The sequence below is a fragment of the Somniosus microcephalus genome, chromosome 19, assembly GCF_052327205.1.
Source record: "Somniosus microcephalus isolate GS21.2 chromosome 19, FLI_Smic_1.0, whole genome shotgun sequence".
Classification (NCBI taxonomy): Eukaryota; Metazoa; Chordata; class Chondrichthyes; order Squaliformes; family Somniosidae; genus Somniosus; species Somniosus microcephalus.
In genome coordinates, this window is record NC_141005.1 from 31,029,638 (window position 1) to 31,051,532 (window position 21,895).

General features: G+C 46.4%; 1 pseudogene; it reads right to left on the minus strand.

Annotated features, from left to right (window-relative positions):
- Positions 1-250: 250 nt before the first annotated feature.
- LOC147104286 (uncharacterized) lies at positions 251-21,239 on the minus strand (annotated as a pseudogene).
- Between the last annotated feature and the right edge of the window lie 656 nt (positions 21,240-21,895).

Consider the following 21,895-nt stretch of genomic DNA (forward strand, 5'->3'; position numbering starts at 1 on the left):
AAAAGGAGAGGTAATGGGACAAGTTAAGAAACAAAAGATGACGAGATGATGTGTGGATGATGATGGCAGCAACATTAACAGCTACCAGGGGAGGAAACGAGAGAAAAAAGGAAGAAATACAGGCGCCAAATCTTTCCTCCCTAACCTTTTCCAGTACTGACGAAGAGTTCGACCCAAAATGTTGACTCTGTTTCTCTCTCCTCGATGCTGCCTGACTTGCTGAGTGTTTCCAGCACTTTCTGTTGTTATTTCAGATTTCCAGCATCTGCAGTATTTTGCTATTGTGAAAACCTATCAATCTCAGTTTTGAAATTTTACTCAATTGACCTGGCTGCAATAGCTTTATCGGGGAGCGTGATCCAGATTGCCACTACCCTTTGTGTGAAGAAGTGCTTCCTGACATCATCCCTGAATGGTTTAGATCTCATTTTAAAGTTGTGCCCCCTTGTTCTGGGTTCCCCCACCAGAGGAAATAGTTTCTCTCTATCTATCCTATAAAATCCTTTCATCATCTTAAACACCTCAATTAGATCATCCCTTAATCCTCTACATGAAGGGAATACAAGCCCAGTCTGTGCAACCTGTCCTGATAATTGAACCCTTTTAGCCCCGGTATCGTTCTGGTAAATCTATGCTGCGCTGCTTCCAAGGCCAATATAGGTCTCCTGAGGTGCGGTGCCCAGAATTGAACGCAGTACTCCAGATGGAGTCTAAGCGGAGTTTTATATAACTGTAACATAACTTCTAACCCTAAACCGTCTGAAATAAAGGCCAACATTCCATTAGCCATTTTAATTATTTTTTGTGCCTGTGCTTCTCAGCTTTCCACTCTGCCTGGCTCTGCTCAGGTTCTGTTCAGGAGGGCATGTCTCACTGTATGTGGGGTTCTGGGCACACGCCCATATCTTGTTGTGTGGTATAATGCTATGAGCTCCAACACTGTACCACTGGACCATCACAATAGGGAACCTATTTTTAAAAACAGCTTTATTTAAAAACTTACAATGAATATATTGCTGTATGTTACTGGTGTATGAACATTAAGCATGTTGGTGTTAAACTGCTTTGTGCACTATTTTGTTCTGTTGGTGCACAATATATTTATTAAATGTTCACTGAGGTTTTGATACATTATTTTTAATCAATAACATTAGTTGGGGTTTAGTGACTGTGCACTTCTAAGAAGCCACTGTCTGAAAGATCATCAAGGGAAAGTACACCAAATCAGAATTCATTAGCATATTTTTAGTGTTGCTGCATCAGCACTGCTGTGCCGGCTGAAGCATTTAAAAAAATCTTTGAAAGGCACCAGTTTCAAATTTGCTATTTTCCCCGCTGGCAATTGATTGCCGTAGGGAAAGGAGTCTTTGACAGGACTGCGGGTGCCACTTCTGTCAGACAGAGCAGCTTAAGGCTGTACAGGAGGTCAGAATCTGAAAAATGGCGGCACATACTGGCACATAAGGATGGAGAATGTGAAGGGGTGAAGCCTATGGTAAGACTTTTGAATGAGGGTTTTCAATTCAATGCAGTGGGGATGGGAAGCCAATGGATGGGGACAAAGAAAGACACAGGTGAGAATGTTGTTTTGACACCTGGGGCTGAAATCTCTCTTTTCGTGAGGACTTCAGGAGATGCCTGAGTTTTCTCGCTGATCATGAACCATTAACAGAAACACAGGAACACGTGACTTTCTAACCTGCAATTCCAGCGAAAATGCATTCATCAGCCATATCGAGCATATCTCAGCCAATTTCAACACACCTGCACTAATGATCCTTTAACACTTCTCAAGCAGCTAATGAACCACTTAAACCAGTATAAATCTCCCAAATGTCATTGTGCAGCTCTGGAATGCTAGAGGGAATGATGTCTAAATTTGTAGACGATACTAAAAGAGAAGGAGTAAATAATTCTGAGGACCAAAGGAATCTGAGAGGGATATTGATAAGATAGTGGGTCAAAATGTGAGGTAGTACATTTTGCTCAAAAAAATATATACTTTGAATTGGAGAAACCTGGGTGATATGTAAGAGCAGAGAGATTTGGAGTTCAGGTTCAGAAGACATTAAAAGCAGCACCTCAAGTGTGTTAAGGCTATAAAAAAAAGCTAATGGAATACTGGGTTTTATGACAGGAGGTATAGAATATAAAAGTTGGGATGTAATAGTGAATTTATATAATACCTTAGTAAGAGCAGAGGTTGAGTACTGTGTGCAGTTTTGGGCAGTATGAGGAAATACCAGTGTGAAGAAAGACTTGAAAATGATGGCGGTTTTCATTAGAACAGAGAGTACAGGGTTATTTGATCGGGTATTTCAAATTATGAAGAGATGGGACAAAGAAGATAGAAACAGACTGTTTCCAGTGATTGAGGGATCTAGGTGACGTGGATGTAAGATTAAATGGAAGAGAGAACAGACAGCAGGAGAAACATTTTTACACAGAGGGTTGTGAAGCTGTGGAATGTGCTGGCAGAATTAGTGATCAAAGCAGAGGCGAACGAACATGAGTAGGCCATTCAGCCCCTCGAGCCTGTTCTGCTATTCTATTAGATCATGGCTGAACTGTACCTCAACTCCATTTGCCTGCCTTTGTTCAATACCCCTTGATACCCTTGCCTAACAAAGATCTATCAACCTCAGATTTGATCATTTTAATTGACTCGGCATTCACCGCCTTTCAGGGGAATGAGTTCCAGGTTTCCATTATCTTTTATGTGAATAAGTGCTTCCTGATTTCACTTCTGAATGGCCCAGCTCTAATTTTAAGGTTATGCCCTTTGTTCTTGATTCCCCCACCAGAGGAACTAGTTTCTCTATATCTAACCATGACAATATTTAATAATAGGTTAGATAGGTAGTTTGAAGTAAAAAGGAATAAAGGGATTACGATCACTGCTCATGTGGATGATAAACACCAACACGGGTCGAATAGCCTACATCCATGTTGTAATACAGTATGTAAAATAATTGTATGGAAATTACATCGAGAGTGGGGGAGCAATTGGGCTCGCTCTTTAGGCACTACACGGCCTCCTAACGCTCAAAAATGGCATCCGAGATGCATGCACATACTTACCATCTTGGTAAAGGGGTTTGCGCAGGCACACCTCACAACTGCAGGCGGCATGCACAGCAGGCAGATTATGATATCAATCAGTTTGCTAATTTGATGCTAGCACTGCCATTTTCAAACACCATGCTCCAGCCTATGCCCTGCCTTAACCTGGCACAGCTGAACATGACGTTAAATGGCATGAAAGATCCCCCACCAGCGCTATTTAAAGGGATCATCAACTACTTACAGGTTAGTTGCTGGATCAGTTCTTCTGGCTGTTGGTGCAATTGTATGCATTTTTGGAGCTTTCCTATACTTGCCTAAAGTTTCAATAGTTTACAGGGGGTGGTCTGGCTGCTGCTGAAGTATTTTCTTGCTATTTGAAAGATTGTGCTGAAAAAAGTTGTTTCCAGACATGGGTGGCTGGTAGGCCTTCCTCTGGGAATTGAGCATGACTGGGAGAATGAAGAGAGGCCACGCAGAGCAGGACAAGCTGCTAGAAGGGGGAGGAGGAGGATGGCAAGAAGGGCTCTCAGCAGGAGACCATATCTGCAGAGGGTCCTTAGTGAGCAATTCTCTTACCTCAACTTCAGCGAGGACCAATGCTTGAGACATCTTCGCTTCACTAAAGAGGTCGTGACTGAAATCTGCCACCTGCTGCAGCTACAACTGCAACCTCAAAGCAGGGCAAAGACCGCATTGCCCGTGGCTGTCAAGGTGGCCGTGGCTCTTAACTTTTATGCATCTGGTTCCTTCCAGGCTGCGGCCGGTGATATAAGCAACATCTCACAGTTTGCAGTGCACTGCTGCATAAGGGAGGTCACTCAGACTCTCTTTACAAAGAGAGACAACTTCATCTCATTCCTTCAAGCCAGCGACAACCAGGTGGAGTGAGCACGAGGGTTTGCATGTATTGCAGGCTTCTCCATGGTGCGGGGTGCCATTGATTGCACGCACATTGCCTTGTGTGCGTCTCAAGTCAACTCGGCCATTTTCATGAACCAAAAGGGATTTCACTCCCTCAGTGTGCAGCTGGTGTGTGACCACAGGCAATGCATCATGTAGGTGAATGCCCGTTATCCTGGCAGTAGTCACACTTCCTTCATTCTGCAGAAGTCCTCTGTGCCACCTATATTTGACCCACCCTGGCAAGTCAAAGGCTGGCTACTGGGCGACTAGGGTTATCTACTCATGACATGACTCATGATTCTGGTCCTGAACCCATGCACATGTTCATAGCATGGCTACAATGAGAGCAATGCTGCCACAAGGAACATTATAGAGCACACCATCGGCGTCTTGAGAAACGCTTCTGCTGCTTGGACTGCTCTGGAGGAGCCCTGTAGTACTCAGCTGAGTGGGTATCAAGATTCATGGTAGTATGCTGCATGCTTCACAACTGGCCATTATGAGGAAACAGCCCTTGCCACATAGGAGCATAGGAACAGGAGTAGGCCATTCAGCCCCTCGAGCCTGTTCCGCCATTCAGTGAAATCATGTCTGATCTGTGCCAAACTTCATATACCCTCCTTTGGCCCATATCCCTTAATACCATTGGTTAACAAAAATCTATCAATCTCAGATTTAAAATTAACAATTGGTCTAGCATCAATTGCCATTTGCGGGAGAGAGTTCCAAACTTCTATCACCCTTTGTGTGTAGAAGTGTTTCCTAATTTCACTCCTGAAAGATCTGGCTCTAATGTTTAGACTATGCCCCCTAGTCCTAGAATCCCCAACCGGTGGAAATTGTTTCTCTCTATCTACCCTATCTGTTCCCTTTAATATCTTGAAAACTTCGATCAAATCACCCCTTAACCTTCTAAATTCTAGGGAATACAACCCTAATTTATCTCTCCTCATAATTTAACCCTTGGAGTCCAGGTATCATTCTGGTAAACCTACGCTGCACTCCTTCCAAGGCCAATGTATCCTTCCTAAGGTGTGGTGCCCAGAACTGTTCACAGTCCTCCAGGTGTGGTCTAACCAGGGTTTTGTATAGCTGCAGCATAACTTCTACCCCCTTGTATTCTAGTCCTCTAGATATAAAGGCCAGCATTCCATTAACTTTTTTGATTATTTCTAGTACCTGTTCATAGCATTTTAATGATCTATGTACCTGGACCCCCAAGTCTCTTTGGCCTAGAAATTCACTGGCGCCCCGTTTGGGGTGCCAGTCTCGCCAGGGCGCCGGAAGTACCGCCCCGGAAGGAGTCGCGGCTGCCCGTCGCAAATTCAGTTTCAGCGCCCCAGACGGAAGCGCGGTGCTACTCGAGGCGCCCCGCATCCCTCTTGGGGTGCTGCAACTGAAGTTCGCAGCGCAACATGCCGCAGCGCCACACGCTGCGGCATGGCATGCTGTGGTACTGCAGGCCTTCCTCCCCTTCTTAAAGGGGAGGGGCCTGCTGCAGCGCGCTCGAAGAGCGCGAGTGCTGGCAAAAGAGCCCGGCACCGAGGAGAAGTGCCAGGCTCTTGGGACACAAGGAAAGCACTCCACGGGGGGCGGTGCTCAGGAGGCCGGGGGCGGCAGCGTAGGGAGGTGCTGGCAGGTGGCCAGCAAAAAAAATGGCCGCCCCGCACCTCAGCGCCTCTACCGCCGCAGGTAGGCCCCCCTGGACCGGTCGCAAATTGCAACCGGCGTTAAAGCAGGGGGCGCTACTAAATTTCGCGTTCGGGGCGGTAGCGGGGCGCTGCGCACACCGATGACATCATCGGTAGCGGCGCAGCGCTAACGGCTAGCGCCGCCATTAGCGTCCTGCTAAATTTAGCGGGAGGCGTGGCCAGTGGCGTAAAACCCACTAAGTGCCCTCTTAGGGCGCTAACGGGTGGCGCAGGCCACTGAATTTCTAGGCCTTTGGACCTCCGCTGTTTTTAGCTTTTCACCATTTAGAAAGTACTCTGTTCTATCCTTTATGGTCCAAAATGGATGACCTCACATTTGCCTACATTGAAATCCATTTGCCACAGTTTTGCCCAATCACTTCATCTATCAATATCCCTTTGTAATTTTATGCTTTCATCTACACTGCGTACAGTGTCGCCTATCTTTGTGTCATCTGCAAATTTGGATATGTGGTTTTCTATGCCATTATCTATGTTGTTAATAAATACTGTGAATAGTTGAGGCCCCAAAACAGATCCCTGCGGGACACCACTAGTCACATCCTGCCAATTAGAGTACTTGCCCATTATCCCTACTCTCTGTCTCTTGCCACTCAGCCAATTTCCTAACCAGATCAATAATTTGCCCTCAATTCCATGGGCTTCAACCTTAGTTAACAGTCTCTTATGCGGGACTTTATCAAATGCCTTCTGGAAGTTCATATAAATAACATCCATAGACATTCCCCTGACCACTACTCTAGTCACCTATTCAAAAAATTCAGTCAGGTTTGTCAGGCATGACCTAACTTTCACAAATCCATGCTAGCTCTCTTTGATCAACTGAAAATTTTCGAGGTGTTCAGTCACCCTGTCCTTAACTATAGACTCTAGCAATTTCCCGACAACAGATGTTAGCTAACTGGTCTATAATTCCCTTGTTTCCCTCTCTCGCCATTCTTAAATAATGGAGTGACAGGCGCAATTTTCCAATCTAAAGGGACAGTTCCTGAATCGCCACCACCTATCAGGCGAGAAGCTGAAGAGCAGGAGCAAGAGGAACAGGAGGAGAAGGAGGAGGAGGAGGAGGAAAAGGAGGAAGTGGAGGAGGAGGAAGTGCAACATGAAGTGGAGGAACAGGAAGAGGAAGGGAGGCTACAATGTAGACAGCCCCTTTCTGCCCGGGCTCTACGTGATGAAATAATTAATGAGAGATACCAATAACCTCACCCACACCTCCCCATTCACCAACGGTCCCACTATTTTCCTCTATCACTAACCATCACACCATCCTCTTTCCCACAATACAAAAATAAAAACCACCAGAAAATGCACATTGCAATCCAAATTTATAAATTCAATCATGACATAATGCAAACAAAAATAAACTAATTACCCTCGTGCCTGTTTTCTGTGTGCCTTTGCCTATCCTAGTGCTCCTACGAGGTGCTTCCCCAGTGGCAGCAGCATGGGTGGTGGAAGGCTTCTGACCTTCAATTGAGGAGATTGTAAATGGCTTTGGAAGATGACTCAAGCAGCTAGGAGGCCTGACTTCAGACTGCATCATTTCAGCATGGGCTGCAGCAGTCTGGGCTGGCTGGCTGTCAGGCAACAGCAAGGGCACTGGCAGAGTGGCAGAGGTGGGAGCAGGAATGCTGTCATCCTGAGAGAGGACAACAGGTTTGTGCTCCATGGAGCCACTGCCATTCTCCTGGGGAGGTGCCTCAGCAATCCTACTGATCTGTCGGAGAACAGATTGATGGACTGCTATGATGCCCTGGAAGCCCCTTTGAACAGGCAGCAGTCTGAGCTTCCACTGCAGCACTCAGACCTTTGATGGAAGCTGTTTGTGCTGTAATGGAAGTTGTGACATTGGCCATCAGACGACGTGGTTGGTTCCATAGGTGTGCTGATTTTGCATGTTGGAAAGGATGGCCTCCAAGGTCTGTGCAAAGCTCTGTGCTAAGTGGGTGCTGGACTCTTCCAGGCTCCTTGATATTGAATGCAGGCATTACTTAGAAACATAGAAACATAGAAGATAGGAGCAGGAATAGGCCAGTCGGCCCATCGAGCCTGTTCTGCCATTTAATGAGATCATGGCTGATCATCCAAATTCAGTACCCTGCCCCTGCTTTCTCCCCATATCCCTTGATCCCTTTAGCCTTAAGAAATATATCTAACTCCTTCTTGAATATATTTAATGAATTGGCCTCAACTGCCTTCTGTGGTAGAGAATTCCACAGGTTCACCACTCTCTGGGTGAAGAAATTCCTCCTCATCTCAGTCCTAAATGGCTTACCCCTTATCCTTAGACTGTGACCCCTGGTTCTGGAATCCCCCGCCATCAGGAACATCCTTCCTGCATCTAGTCTGTTTAGTCCTGTTAGAATTTTATAAGTTTCAATGAGATCCCCTCTCATTCTTCTAAACTCCAGCGAATATAAGCCTAACCTACTCAATCTCTCTTCATATGTCATTCCTGCCATCCCAGGTATCAGTCTGGTGAATCTTCGCTGCACTCCCTCCATGGCAAGAACATCCTTCCTCAGATAAAGCGACCAAAACTGCACACAATACTTAAGGTGTGGTCTCACCAAGGCCCTGTACAACTGCAGCAAGACATCCTTGCTCCTGTACTCGAATCCTCTCGCTATGAAGGCCAACATACCATTTGCCTTCTTAACCGCCTGCTGCACCTGCATGCTTACCTTCAGCGACTGGTGAACAAGGACACCCAGGTCTCGTTGCACTTCCCCTTTTCCCAATCTATTGCCGTTCAGATAATAATCTGTCTTCCTGTTTTTGCCACCAAAGTGGATAACCTCACATTTATCCACATTATACTGCATCTGCTATGCATCTGCCCAATCACCCAACCTGTCCAAATCATACTGGAGTTTCTCTGCATCCTCCTCACAGCACACATGCCCACCCAGCTTTGTGTCATCTGCAAACTTGGAAATATTACATCCAATTCCCTCGTCTAGATCATTTATATTGTGAATAGCTGGGGTCCTAGCACCGATCCCTGCGGTACCCCACTAGTCACTACCTGCCACTTGGAAAAAGACCCGTTTATTCCAACTCTTTGTTTCCTGTCTGCCAACCAGTTCTCTATCCAAGACAGTACCTTGCCCCCAATCCCATGTGCTTTAACTTTGCATGCCAATCTCTTATGTGGGACCTTATCGAAAGCCTTCTGAAAGTCCAAATACACCACATACTTTCCAGTGCACCAAGCATTTGGTTATGTACACCCATCACCCTTCTTCTGTAACCTGGCTCATCAAAGTCCTCATCTGAGTCCTCTGCAGCAGAACTAGTGTGCGACCTCGCCCTCTGGTGAGCTGGCACCTGCACTATACTTTCCCCCCGCCCTGGCTCCTGCGCACTTGTGCCCGGTGTCTCACCACATGCCGATCCCTCCTCTATCCTAGCCTCTAAAATACATGCAGTGCCAGTGTCTGAGCTGTTGGCTGCGAGTGTAAGATCGAGTGATGGTGTTTCTTCATCTTCACTGTCTTCTTCCTCTTCCTCTACTGACTGGGAAGGCTCCAGTTCTTGGGTATTTGAAATGGAAAAGGGACAAGGCTTGGGTTGTAGTGAGGGGAGAGGAGAAAGTAAGAAATGTGTGCTTACACCATCTGCAGCTTCTGAATCAGAAGAGATTGAGGGATAAGGAAGAAGTGGGATGAGAGAAGGAGGATTAGGCATGCAGATGTCCTGATCATCGATCACTTCAGCCTCACCAGTAGCTATGGCCTCAGCAATGCCACTTCCCATGATGTCCAGCACTGTCCCTCCATGGGGGTTAAAACATACAGGCGTGCTTGTCCTCCTCCAGTTCTTCCCTGCTGCCTCCTGATATGTGCCACCTTCTCCTGCAAGAAAGAGGGAAGTGTGTCAGTGAGTGTCCTGCAATATGTTTGGGTGATGTGGCTGTCATGGTTGAATAGCTGCCAGTGTGTGTGAGCTGTGAGTGCAAGGCTTGCAACAGTTCTAAGTGTGTGAGGGTGAGGTAAAGTATATGAATTGAAGGGTTGAGTACTGATTGATAGAGATTGTTGGTAGGTGGGTGCTGGGGGTGCAGTGAATTGAGAAGTGGTTGAGGCTTGTGGTGCAGTTGGCAGGATGTGGCATTTGAAGATGAACTCACTAACCTTGACAACTCATGTGAGATCGTTAAACTTCTTCCTACACTGCATCCGTGTTCTTGGAGCAACACTCCTGGCATTGACCTCCGCCGTTACTTCTTCCCATTGCCTCCTGAGCATTTGTCTGGAGGGCCTCCTGCCTGCTGCCCCCCACCCCTGTGGATACAGGTCATCTCTTCTTTCCACCTCTTCCACCTAGACCTCCAGTGCAGCGCCTGAAAACCTTGGTGCCCGCTCTCTCACACATTCAGCCATTGCTCAAAGTATCAGATAACAGATTCAATTTTCAAATGACTCCCACCACTTCTTTCAGCCACAATGCACCTCCCCTTTAAGAGGTGCAGGCTGCCTTTAAATAACACTAGCCACTTGCGATATCGGGCCCCCTGCTGATGCGTGCAGCCAATGAACAGGGCGCACGGGCTGCATGCAGCAAACATGTAAAAGAGAAGGTAGCACGAATTTGCCGTGCTGCCTGCAACACAATGAACGGGCGCGGGTTCATCGCGTACTGCGATCCATACACCCGTTTTCGGGGGGGGGGGGGTTGGCCAATTTCTCCCCCAGTAGCTGTAGGAGAACAAATGCATTTCAACAGAGAATAGTACTGTAGTTTCAGCAACGAAACATGCGAAGCGGGCAAAGTGGGGCATTGGAAGATAAACACAATCTCTGGGATGAAAAAACCTAAAACAATTAAGGAAATAACTGCAAGACTTATTGAATAGCAGCAAGGTTAGACCTGAATATTACTGTAGCACAGAGATAATATGCATCTAATGGAAATTTGCACTTAGATATATATAGACACTCAAAAAAACTGCCGACACCCAAGAGCACAGTAAGGTCTAACATGTTATACTAGCAAAAATGCAAATCACATTATACATGGTATGATGGGATAAGAACGTATTGCAGGAATTAATTTCCTTGGGCCAAATCATCATGTCTCACTTCCACTACTCTTACATTTAAAGACAGAACTGCCATTCAGTGGGAACGAGCGAAGTGCAACAGGTGGTGGAGCCCCTCAGGAAATGCCTCAAATGCAATCTGAGGAGACTATAATTGGTCTGTTTGGTAGAATGTTTGGCAGGCATGGGGTCTTTGAAGGCTGAAGGAGAGCACAGAGCTCATGGTATGTGATGTGTCACAAACCTGAAACTTGCACTGGTTTCGGCTTAGCGTAGATATTCTTCCAAATAAGGTTTCAAATCAAAATTGACTGTTTCTTGTTTCTTCAAAAGAAGGTTCTGGACAATGTTTTTGGGTACCTGGTTTAATTAGTTTTCTTTTTATTTATTCGTTCATGGGATGTGGGAGTCGCTGGCAAGGCCGGCATTTATTGCCCATCCCTAATTGCCCTGGAGAAGGTGGTGGTGAGCCGCCTTCTTGAACCGCTGCAGTCCTTGTGGTGAAGGTACTCCCTCAGTGCTGACTTTGTCGTGGCGGGTTGGTACAACTGAGTGGCTTACTAGGCCATTTCAGAGGGTAGTTAAGAGTCAACCACATTGCTGTGGGTCTGGAGTCACATATAGGCCAGATTGGGTGAGGACGGCAGATTTCCTTCCCTAAAAGACATTAGTGAACCAGTTGGGTTTTTATGACAATCCGGAAGTTTCATGGTCACCATTACTGATACTAGCATTTATAATTCCAGATTTAGTTAATTCAGTTAGCATATTCTTGGGTACCTAAGGTAATTAGTTAATTCAGTTAATATAGAACAGGAGTAGGCCCCTCAAGCCTGTTCCGCCATTCAATGAGATCATGTCTGATCTGTGACCTAACTGCCTTTGCCCCAAGTCCCTTAATAACTTTGGTTAACAAAAATCTTTCAATCTCAGATTAAAAATTAAAAATTGACCTAGCATCAACTGCCATTCGCTAAGTTTATATGACCTTATATATAGCCAGGATCGGACTCTGTAAATTGGTCAAGTTTCATCACCATGTAACATCAGATTCAAATGTGGTTTGGCAGAGGAGCGTGTTGTAACTGGTTAACTGGTTTGTGTGGCTATGGTTGCTGTCTGTCCTAAAGTTACAATGTGTTACTTTATTGCACTTTTGTTTGGTAATATCTTTAAAAATAATCATATTTCCTTCAGAAAAATAAGCAGATATCTACACACTTGAATTCTTACTGATTTCTGAAGGGCATTCAGACAACAAAGTCTCACAAATTTCACATGAAAGTTATCAATCCTAGTTTTCTTGTACTCTATGATTAGTCCAATTCACTATATATCTTATAATCTGTATTTGTAAATAAATTGGATTTATTGTTAAATCTCACATTTTACGTGTAATATTTTCTAACGAATCTGGGTAGGGGTGGGAACCGGCATGAGACAATGGGCCTGAGTTTGCGAGTCGGAAGCTTCCCGCGGGCGAATGCCCCCGAACTGCAAGAAATGTATGAACATAGAAACATAGAAGATAGGAGCAGGAGTAGGCCATTCGGCCCCTCGAGCCTGCTCCACCATTCAACGAGATCATGGCTGATCATCCAAACCCTAGCACCCGGTCCCTACACCGACAGCCATCCCACCCAAGCCCTATCCCCGTAACCCCACGTATTTTATCCCCCCTAACACTAAGGGTCAATTTTTTATCATGGCCAATCAACCTAACCCGCACATCTTTGGACTGTGGGAGGAAACCGGAGCACCCGGAGAAAACCCACGCAAACACGGGGAGAATGTGCAAACTCCACACAGACATTCTCGGAAGTTCGTGGACTGGCGCTCCTGGGCCTCTACGCGTCCGCCTGTGTACAGGCCCACGTATCCTGGGGTGCAGGTGGTTCGCAAGCGCCCCTGGGATCACGTGGGCCAGGCCAACCAATCAAAAAGGTGGAATCCCCATTGTGCTTATGGGGATTCAATTTACGTACAGAATCCTCATAAGCATGAATAGGAATGACATAAAAAACACAATTGCACACCAGTTAAATAAAAAGAAATCATTACATGTTCAAAATTCATTAAAGAGCCTAAAAATAACTAATTTTAAAGTTTTTTATGTTTAAATAATTTAAAAATATTTTAGGCGTAAGAGTTTCATGGGCATTCACTGGGCAGCTCTCCGCCAGTGAATGTCCATTTTCCAGGGATGTGGTGGATCTGTCGAGCTGAAACTTGACAGATCGCAAGTTCCGGGGTTTCGCACACGCACAGCGCATGCAGAGACCCGGAACTTGCGGGGCACTTACGACATGCGTACGTGGTCACAGTCCCCCGGAAAATCCGGGCCTTTGCCTAATCCAGTAACAAAACGACATTTGGAATAGCTGTTAATCCCCGGGTTTGTGTGCTCTACAAAGCAGAAAGTGAGAAGATGTAGATTTCAGATCATAAGGGACACGGGTTGTTTATACAAGCTGTCATCAACCCATTGAACAAGAACAATGCGCAAAGGAACCTGAAAGTGGAACATAATATTCAGATGTTCTATAATTTGCACTATATGTTATGTGAACGGGTTAGTGATTGTTTCACTAGTTCTCACCAGAGGAAAACAAGCCGCAAAGCATCAAAAGGTGCAGCAAGCAACAAAACCTTTGACAGGTACAGAAAATAATTAAAAAGGCTAATGAACTGTTAGCCTTGATCTCAAGGGGGCTGGAATACAAAGGGGTGGAAGTCATGCGACAGTTCTACAAAGCTCTGGTTGGATCATATCAGGAGCACTGTGTACAGTTCTGGGCACCGCACCTCAGGAAGGACATATTGACCTTGGAGGAGGTGCCGCCAGATTCACCAGAATGGTACCGGGGCTAAAAGGGTTAAATTGTGAGGGCAAGACTAGACTAGACTTGTATTCCCTTGAGTATAGAAGATTGAGGGGCGATCTAATTATGCTGTTAAAGATGATTAAAGGATATGACAGGGGAGAGAGAGAGAAACTATTTCCTCTGGTGGGGAGTCCAGAACAAGGGGGTATAATCTTAAAATTGGAGCTAGGCTGGCCATGTGGTGATATCAGGAAACACTTCTTCACACAAAGGGTAGTGGAAATCGAGAACAACCTCCCCCGAAAAGCTGTTGAGGCTGGGGATCAATTGAAAATGTCAAAACTGAAATTGATAGGTTTTGTTAGGCAACAACAACTTGTATTTATATAGCGCATTTAATGTAATAAAACGTCACAAGGCGCTTCACAGGAGTATTATAAGACAAAAAAATTTGACATCGAACCACATAAAGAGAAATTAAGGCAGATGACCAAAAGATTGGTCAAAGAGGTAGGTTTTAAGGAGCATCATAAAGGAGAAAAGAAAGGTAGAGAGGTGGAGAGGTTTAGGCAGGGAATTCCGGGGCTTAGGGCCTAGGCAACAGAAGGCACTGTTAGATCCGTGGTTCAGCGGATAAAGAATTACACGGATGCTGTACATAAACAAACAACAGGTCTTTACTGGAGGAGGGTCATCTCTAGACTGGAGTACAGAGGCATGCGCACAGCTTATATACCGGTGTGGTTACTGCCGGTACTACAGTATACAGGAGCTGTAAAAAGTAGTTCTGACTTAAAGCACATACACTACAATTCCTCCCTTTTTAGATTAATACCCCCTTAATATTCAAATAACAATTACATTTTTACATGTACATTCAATAACAAAAAGTCCATTTATAGATTCAGTCTTTGGGACGGCTTCCTGACCCTTTCGGGATAGCGCCTTTCCGGAGGTTCTTGTTCTTGGTGCAGAGGCGATTCTGACCCCTTTTCATCGGGTGGTTCATCGGGTTCCACTGCTACTGGGTCTGAAGTAGATGCTACCGGTATGTCGGGTTCATCCCCAGGTACTCGAGACATGGGGTTGACGCCTTCCTGTGACGCTAAGATCTGATCGACGTGGCATCTCACAATGTTCTCCCCGACATCCACTGTGTACATTAATGGCCCCTGCCTTGTACATATCGTTCCGGGTTGCCACTTCTCTGTTCAATAGTCACGGGCCAAGACTGGTTGCCCTACATTGAAGCTCCTTGTCGGCTTCTCGTTGATGTGCTGGAATTGTTTGTCCTCAGCATTTCTTCGCACATTTGGTCTGAGCAAGTCCAGACGAGATCTCAACCTTCGGTTAAAGAACATCATGGCCGGGGTCTGGTTGGTAACTGCATGTGTCGCGTTTCGGTAGGCTAATAAGAAATTGTCCATCTTATGCTGTAGTGGAATTTCCTCCTCGCACATGGCCTTTATCGCCTTCTTAAAGGTTTGTACGAACCTCTCAGCCAATCCATTGGTGGCTGGATGATACGGGGCGGATGTGTAATGCCTTACCCCATTCCTTTTCATGAATTTTTGGAACTCGTCGGACACAAACTGTGGTCCATTATCAGAGCAGATCTGCTCTGGCAAACCGTTTCTGGCAAATATGGTCCGTAGGACTGCAATCGTTTTCTCTGTAGTGGTTGAAGACATCTTTATCACCTCAGGCCACTTTGAATGAGCATCCACTGCTATTAAGAACATTGAGTCCATGAATGGACCAGCGAAATCAATGTGCACCCGTTGCCATGGAGAGGAGGGCCACTCCCATGGGTGTAGAGGGGCATGTGGTGGTGCATTTTGGACCTTCTGGCATCCTAAGCAGCTCTTAGTTAGGTCTTCGATTTGTTGATCGATTCCCGGCCACCACACATAAGCCCTAGCAAGGCTTTTCATTTTCACTCCCCCCAGATGACCTTCATGTAGCTCCTTTAGCACTCTCTCCCTTAACTTGGGTGGAATCACCACTCTGGATCCACACATCACTGTCCCCTGGCATACTGACAGCTGTTCTCTTCTGGATGAGAATGCTGGCAACAGTGAGTCGCCATGTGTTGGCCATCCCCTCACCGTCAATTCATATACCCGTGACAGCGTCGGATCATTGCAGGTCTCCTTCTCTATATCCGCATTTGTTACTGGCAATCATTCAATTATCGACGAATAAAATATCTCGATAAGGTCCATTGCTGGTGCTTCCTCCACCGTAGGCAGTGGCAGGCGCGATAGCCCATCAGCGTTCCCATGCTGTTTCGTGCCTTTATATTCTATTTCATATTGATTCGCCCCTAGAAACAGGGACCATCTTTGTAACCGCTGTGCAGTCATTACTGGCACGCCCTTCTTAGGATTAAAGATGGAGACAAGTGGTTGGTGGTCAGTCAGCAAGGTGAACTTCTGCCCATGCAGATAATGGTTGAATTTTTTTACTCCCCATACTCGGCTGAGGGCCTCCCTGTCAATCTGGGCATAGTTGCGCTTGGCTGAGGTTAGTGACCGAGACGCAAAGGCCACTGGCCTCTCCAACCCGTCTGGGAATTTGTGCGACAGCACCGCTCCAATGCCGTAGGGTGATGCATCACATGCCAAACGAATTGGTAGTGCTGGGTTGAAATGGGCCAACACCTCTTTTGATGTGATCAATTCTTTACACTTCTGGAAAGCTCGTCTACGTTCGTCATCCCACTCCCATGGTACCCCTGTTTGCAGTAGGGTGTTCAGCGGGTGTAGTACCATTGACAAATTTGGTAAGAACTTGTGGTAATAGTTTACCAGCCCAAGGAACGACCTCAGTTGTGACACATTTTCCAGTGCTGGAGCCTTGACTACTGCCTCAATCTTGTCAGGGGACTTATGTAACCCCTCTTCATCGATGACGTGGCCGCAATACGAGATCTGTTTCTGGAAAAACTCGCACTTGTGGCGATTAGCTCGTAGCCCATATTCCTTTAATCTGGCGAGCACCTTCTCCAAGTTAGCGAGGTGATCACCGTCATTTTCGCCTGTGACCAAGATGTCATCCAAATAACACTGGGTCCCTGGAATCCCTTGCAGGACCTGATCCATCGCCATTTGCCAGATAGCCGGAGCCGAGACTACTCCAAACACCAGCCGATTGTATTGATAGAGACCTTTATGGGTGTTGATCGTAAGGTAATGTTTCGAAGCTTCTTCTACCTCCATTTGCAAGTACGCCTGGGCTAGATCAATTTTGGTGAAGCGTTTACCACCAGATAGCGAGGCGAAAATATCCTCAATTCGTGGAAGCGGATATTGCACCGTGTGAAGGACTGGGTTCACTGTCACCTTAAAATCCCCACAGATGCGGACCTTCTTTGGTTCCCCAGGCGTATTACTCAACGACCTCTTCATTACAGGGACGATGGGTGTAGCCCACTCGCTCCAGTCCACTTTGGACAGTACTCCTGAACGTTCCAACCCTTCCAGCTCTGCTTCAACCGCTGGTCTGATCGCATAAGGCACTGGTCTGGCCTTCAGAAACTTTGGGCTTGCATTATCCTCTATTTTAATTGTTGCTGTTATTCCTTTTAGTGTTCCTAGTCCCTCCTGGAACATTTCTTTTGCGTCAGTTAGCATTTTTGACAGTCGTCCAGGTGTGACGTCGTCATCCTTTTTGGCCTTCACCTTCAGTGCCTGTATGGAATGCCAATCTAAATGTATCTTCCGGATCCATTCACGTCCTAGCAGTGGTGGTCCTCCATTTGGCAATACATATATATCCATTTTAGGTATTTCCTGACCTTTATATGTCACTTTCACCCTTATTTTTCCTTTGGGGTAGACTTTTTGCCCCGTATACGTCTTCAAGACAATCTCTGTAGCTTTCAAGGGTATGTGTGAAAATAGCCGCTTGTAGTGTCTTTGATTCATGACTGTTAGAGCTGACCCTGTGTCCAATTCCATTTCCACTTGGACTCCGTCTATCTTGAGTGTAACCCAGATAGTCTGGTGATCCTCTATTTCGGTTATATTATGTAGTTTCAGACAACCCAGCTCCTTGCTTCCGGAGTCTGTGTCACTTTTCTGTTCGTCTGAACCACTGTCCATCACCTGGTGTACCTTTTTGTACTTCTCCTGTGGAGATTTCTTACTGTTGGTTTTCTTCCCAGACCTGCAGACTCTTGCTATGTGTCCTGCTTTCCCACACTGTCTGCACACTTGGTCCTTGAACCAACAATCTTTCTGGTCATGTGTTGTTCTGCCGCAGCGATAGCACTTCCCTGTTCTATAGGTCATTTTGTTGGTGCCGTATTCTTGCGGTCTCCGTTGTATCTCTGCAGCGCCCCTTGCGGCTGCTTCGTGTGATACTGCCATATTGAAAGCTTTGTCCAGCGTAAGGTCCTTTTCTGATAGAAGCCGTTTCTGGGTTCCTTCACTTTGTAGCCCACACACAAACTTGTCCCTTAACGTGTCTGCTAGTCCCGCTCCAAACTGGCAGTATTTCGATAGCATGCGCAGTTCCGTTAGGTACTCAGCATTGCTTTCGTCTTTGTGTTGGTTCCTTTTATGGAACTTAAATCGTTCTGCTATCAGCAGCGGTGTGGGGCTTAAGTGGTCCTGTAAGATTTCTACTATGCTTCCAAAATCCTTGCTTACCGGCTTCTCTGGGGTTATTAGATTTTGCAGTAACCCATAAGTTTTTGCACCCATGGAATTTAACAGAACCAGTGCTTTATTAGCATCTGGCACTTCATTCGCCCTGCAGTACACCTCAATACGTTCCACATATGTCGCCCAATCTTCGACTTCATTGTCGAACGTAGAGATACTGCCACTCTTCGGCATCCTTGGTTGTGCGTTAACTATCCCCAATGGCGCCTCCCGCGCTTCCCCTTCTTCTCCGCTGGCACAAAATGGCGTCTCCCGCGCTTTCCTTCCTTCCCGTGCTCGCCCGTCTTCTCCGCTGCAGCTTCGCAAAATGGCGTCTCCCGCGCTCTTCCTTCTTCTCCGCGGCTCAATGGCGCCTCCCGCGCTCTCCCTGCTTCTCCGCGGCTCAATGGCGCCTCCCGCGCTCTCCCTGCTTCTCCGCGGCTCAATGGCGTCTCCCCTTGCTTCGCCCCGCGGACCCTGATCAGCCCGTGATCCCTGGCTGTGCTCTGCGCGTTCTTAAATTGATATTTGTCGACGCCGCTCAGTCTAGAACCCGGCTGTTTCTTACCCGCTCTCGCTCCGGTTTGCAGTATTTTTCCTCGACACCGCTCGGTGATCAATCCCTGGCTGCGCCCTGCTCTCTTCACCCTCTTTCTTACCCCGTCGACGCTGCCCGGCTCTCTCTCTCTGCCATCGGTCGGCTCCAGCCGCCGCTGCTTGGGAAGGGTCTGCTCTGGACCTGTCGTCGGTCTCTTACTGCTCGTTGTGGCTGGGGAACCAAGCCCGGCTCTCCACAGCCTCCCCAGCGAAGTTGGATCTCTGCCTGACTGCTGGGCGGTTGCTCGCGGTCGACGCCCGTGTTCCTGGACTCGACTATTTTTTGTTTTTGTTTAATGTTGCAGGTAGATTCGCATCAACACTCGTCGCCACTGTTAGATCCGTGGTTCAGTGGATAAAGAATTACATGGATGCTGTACATAAACAAACAACAGGTCTTTACTGGAGGAGGGTCATCTCTAGACTGGAGTACAGAGGCATGCGCACAGCTTATATACCGGTGTGGTTACTGCTGGTACTACAGTATACAGGAGCTGTAAAAAGTAGTTCTGACTTAAAGCACATACACTACAGGCACGGCCACCAATGGTTGTGCGATTATAATCAGGGATGCTCAAGAGGGCAGAATTAAAGGAGCGCAGATATCTCGGGGTGGTGGGGGGGTGGGGGGTTGTGGGGCTGGAGGAGATTACAGAGATAGGGAGGGGCGAGGCCATGAAGAGATTTGAAAACAAGGATGAGACTTTTGAAATCGCGGCATTGCTTAACCGGGAGCCAAGGGTATTAAGGGGTACAGAACCAAGGTGGTTAGATGGTGTTAAGATACGTATCAGCTATGATCTAATTGAATGGTGGAGCAGACTCAAGGGGGCTGAATGGCCTACTCCTGTTCCTGTATTAATGCTATATTTATCTTGTGACATTTACCAATCATTTCACCTGATATTACTATTTGTTTGTAAATAATGTTATTATTAGTTTTAGCCTGTAGCCCTCTGGTATGTATGGTAACATCCACCACTTCAAAGAGTATTGGGCAGGGTAGCACAAGACAACATTAAATCCAGTAAGCAGATTATTGCAACTGCAGTAATTGCTAGCCCTTGGGTGCACACCTCTCCCAGGGCAGGGAATCAAACAGAGTACAGCTTCTTGATCACAGAGCACAAAATCCTCTTACAAAAATCGTGCTGTACTAAAACCCAACTCTTACAACACTCCACAGTATTAGGGCTGGCAATGCTCAGCTCCAACCTAATGGCCCAGAAATTCGGGTCTCCACGGGTGAGTACGCACAGGGTACTCACCCATAGGCCAAATGGAAGTGCCGGTATTCTGCATGCACTGTGCATGCGTGGGAAACCGGCACTTCCGATCCTCTGAACGAAGAGGTTCAGAGGTCGAACGCGCGCGCAGGAGAGGCTGCGCGTGCGCTTTGAACTTAGGGTTTTTTTGCAGGTTTTCCCGGGATCGTAAGCCTGCAGTATTTAGAAATGTAAAAAGCAGGCGTAAGGCCTGCTTTTTACAAGGTAAGTGGTCAATTAATTAAAATTAAAACATTTTTTCCACAGGTTTATTAGTTTTAAATACTTTAAAGCAAGGTAAGTTTATTTTTAGCCCCGTTAGAATATAAAATTATATTTTTCAAAAATTTAAATTATTGTTTAAAATAGTTATTTAATGTAATTTATAGTTTATTTAAAAAGTGTGATTTAAAAAAAAATTATTTGAAGGTTTACTGCTAATTTGGGGCCGTAGTATTTATAAGTTTTGACAGGTCTTCCTGTCAATCTTATGAATGGGCTTTTCCCTCCTTCGATTGGCTGCCCATGGCTCACGTGATCCCAGGGGACACATCGCACTAACTGCGCCCCTGGGACACGCAAGCACTGTGCGCCGGCAGCTGGGCCAGGCCCCGGAGCGGAATTCCATGGGGCCCTACAGCTCACCTGCCGGCGCGCAAGGTAAGTGCAGGTCAGGGGCTTACACCCGCGGGAAGCCCCCGACCCGAATTTATGGGCCAATGTCTCCATAAGCTGCAGAAGACATGCTGTGGAATTCAGTAAATTTGCCCATGAACATCATTCTGTGTCTGGTGTTTACAAGCTTCCCCAGTATGGCTTTATTTTGTTGACTGTTTTTCAATGCAGCACATTTTGAATAAAGTGATTGTTCGGAAGACCGACCTGAAAATTGAAGAGCCGTTGGGTGTGAGAAACTGTGCGGATTAGTCTGGGAACGGGCCATTGCAAACGTTTACCTGTGTGGCTTTGTTTGGCTTCACTAATGCGGAGGAGTTGCAATAATAATCATTATTTAGTTTTAGGCCAGTTCATATTCAGCCAACCACATGGCTGTGTGTGGGCTTCATAAGAATTAAAGGGGCGGTTTGAACTCCCTCCGCCCAGCAGAAACAGGGTGGTGGTGGAATTAAAATCGAGGTGGTCGACTTACCGCCCCACTTCTGCTCCACTGCCATTTTTCTAAGGGCCTTCGGCTGGGTGCCTGCCTGAATCAGGCAGGAGCCTCATTAATCTATGCAAATCGAGGTCCTATGATGCACAATCTCCCTGCTGATCTCGATTTACCCCATTAAAGTTGTGCATATGGAGCATTGTGTAGTGTTGGGTATCTTTGGATGACATCACGAGATATTATGCACCAGGGTTGCACTGGATCATATTGTGTCATGTTGACTGATTTGCCATGTTAATTCAGGCACTACATCTGGCTTGAACTTATATCAAGCTTGCACTTACCCAGATAACCTGTTTGAAATCCTTCCTTTTAAACTTTAGATTTCTCCAGTTTGTCATTATTTTGTCCTTTTCTGGGCCTTCCTTCAGAGCACCATTCCCCAAATGAGATAATGAAAGTACCCTGCTCACAGGTCTGTGCCGGCCCTGCTCTTGATCTGACTGGTAGGAAGTGTTTCAAACATCTATAGTTGGCTTGGCCTTAAGATTTCTCCCCTTGCCGTAGCTAACCTGAACCAAAATGTCCAGATTGATGGCCAGATGCTCACACACTTCCTGCCAGTTTAAGATGTAATGGGGTGTGGGTGAGAGCCACACATTGATGCATGGGTGTAATGTATCATCATATGGTTTATCACATGGTTTGTCACATGGTTTA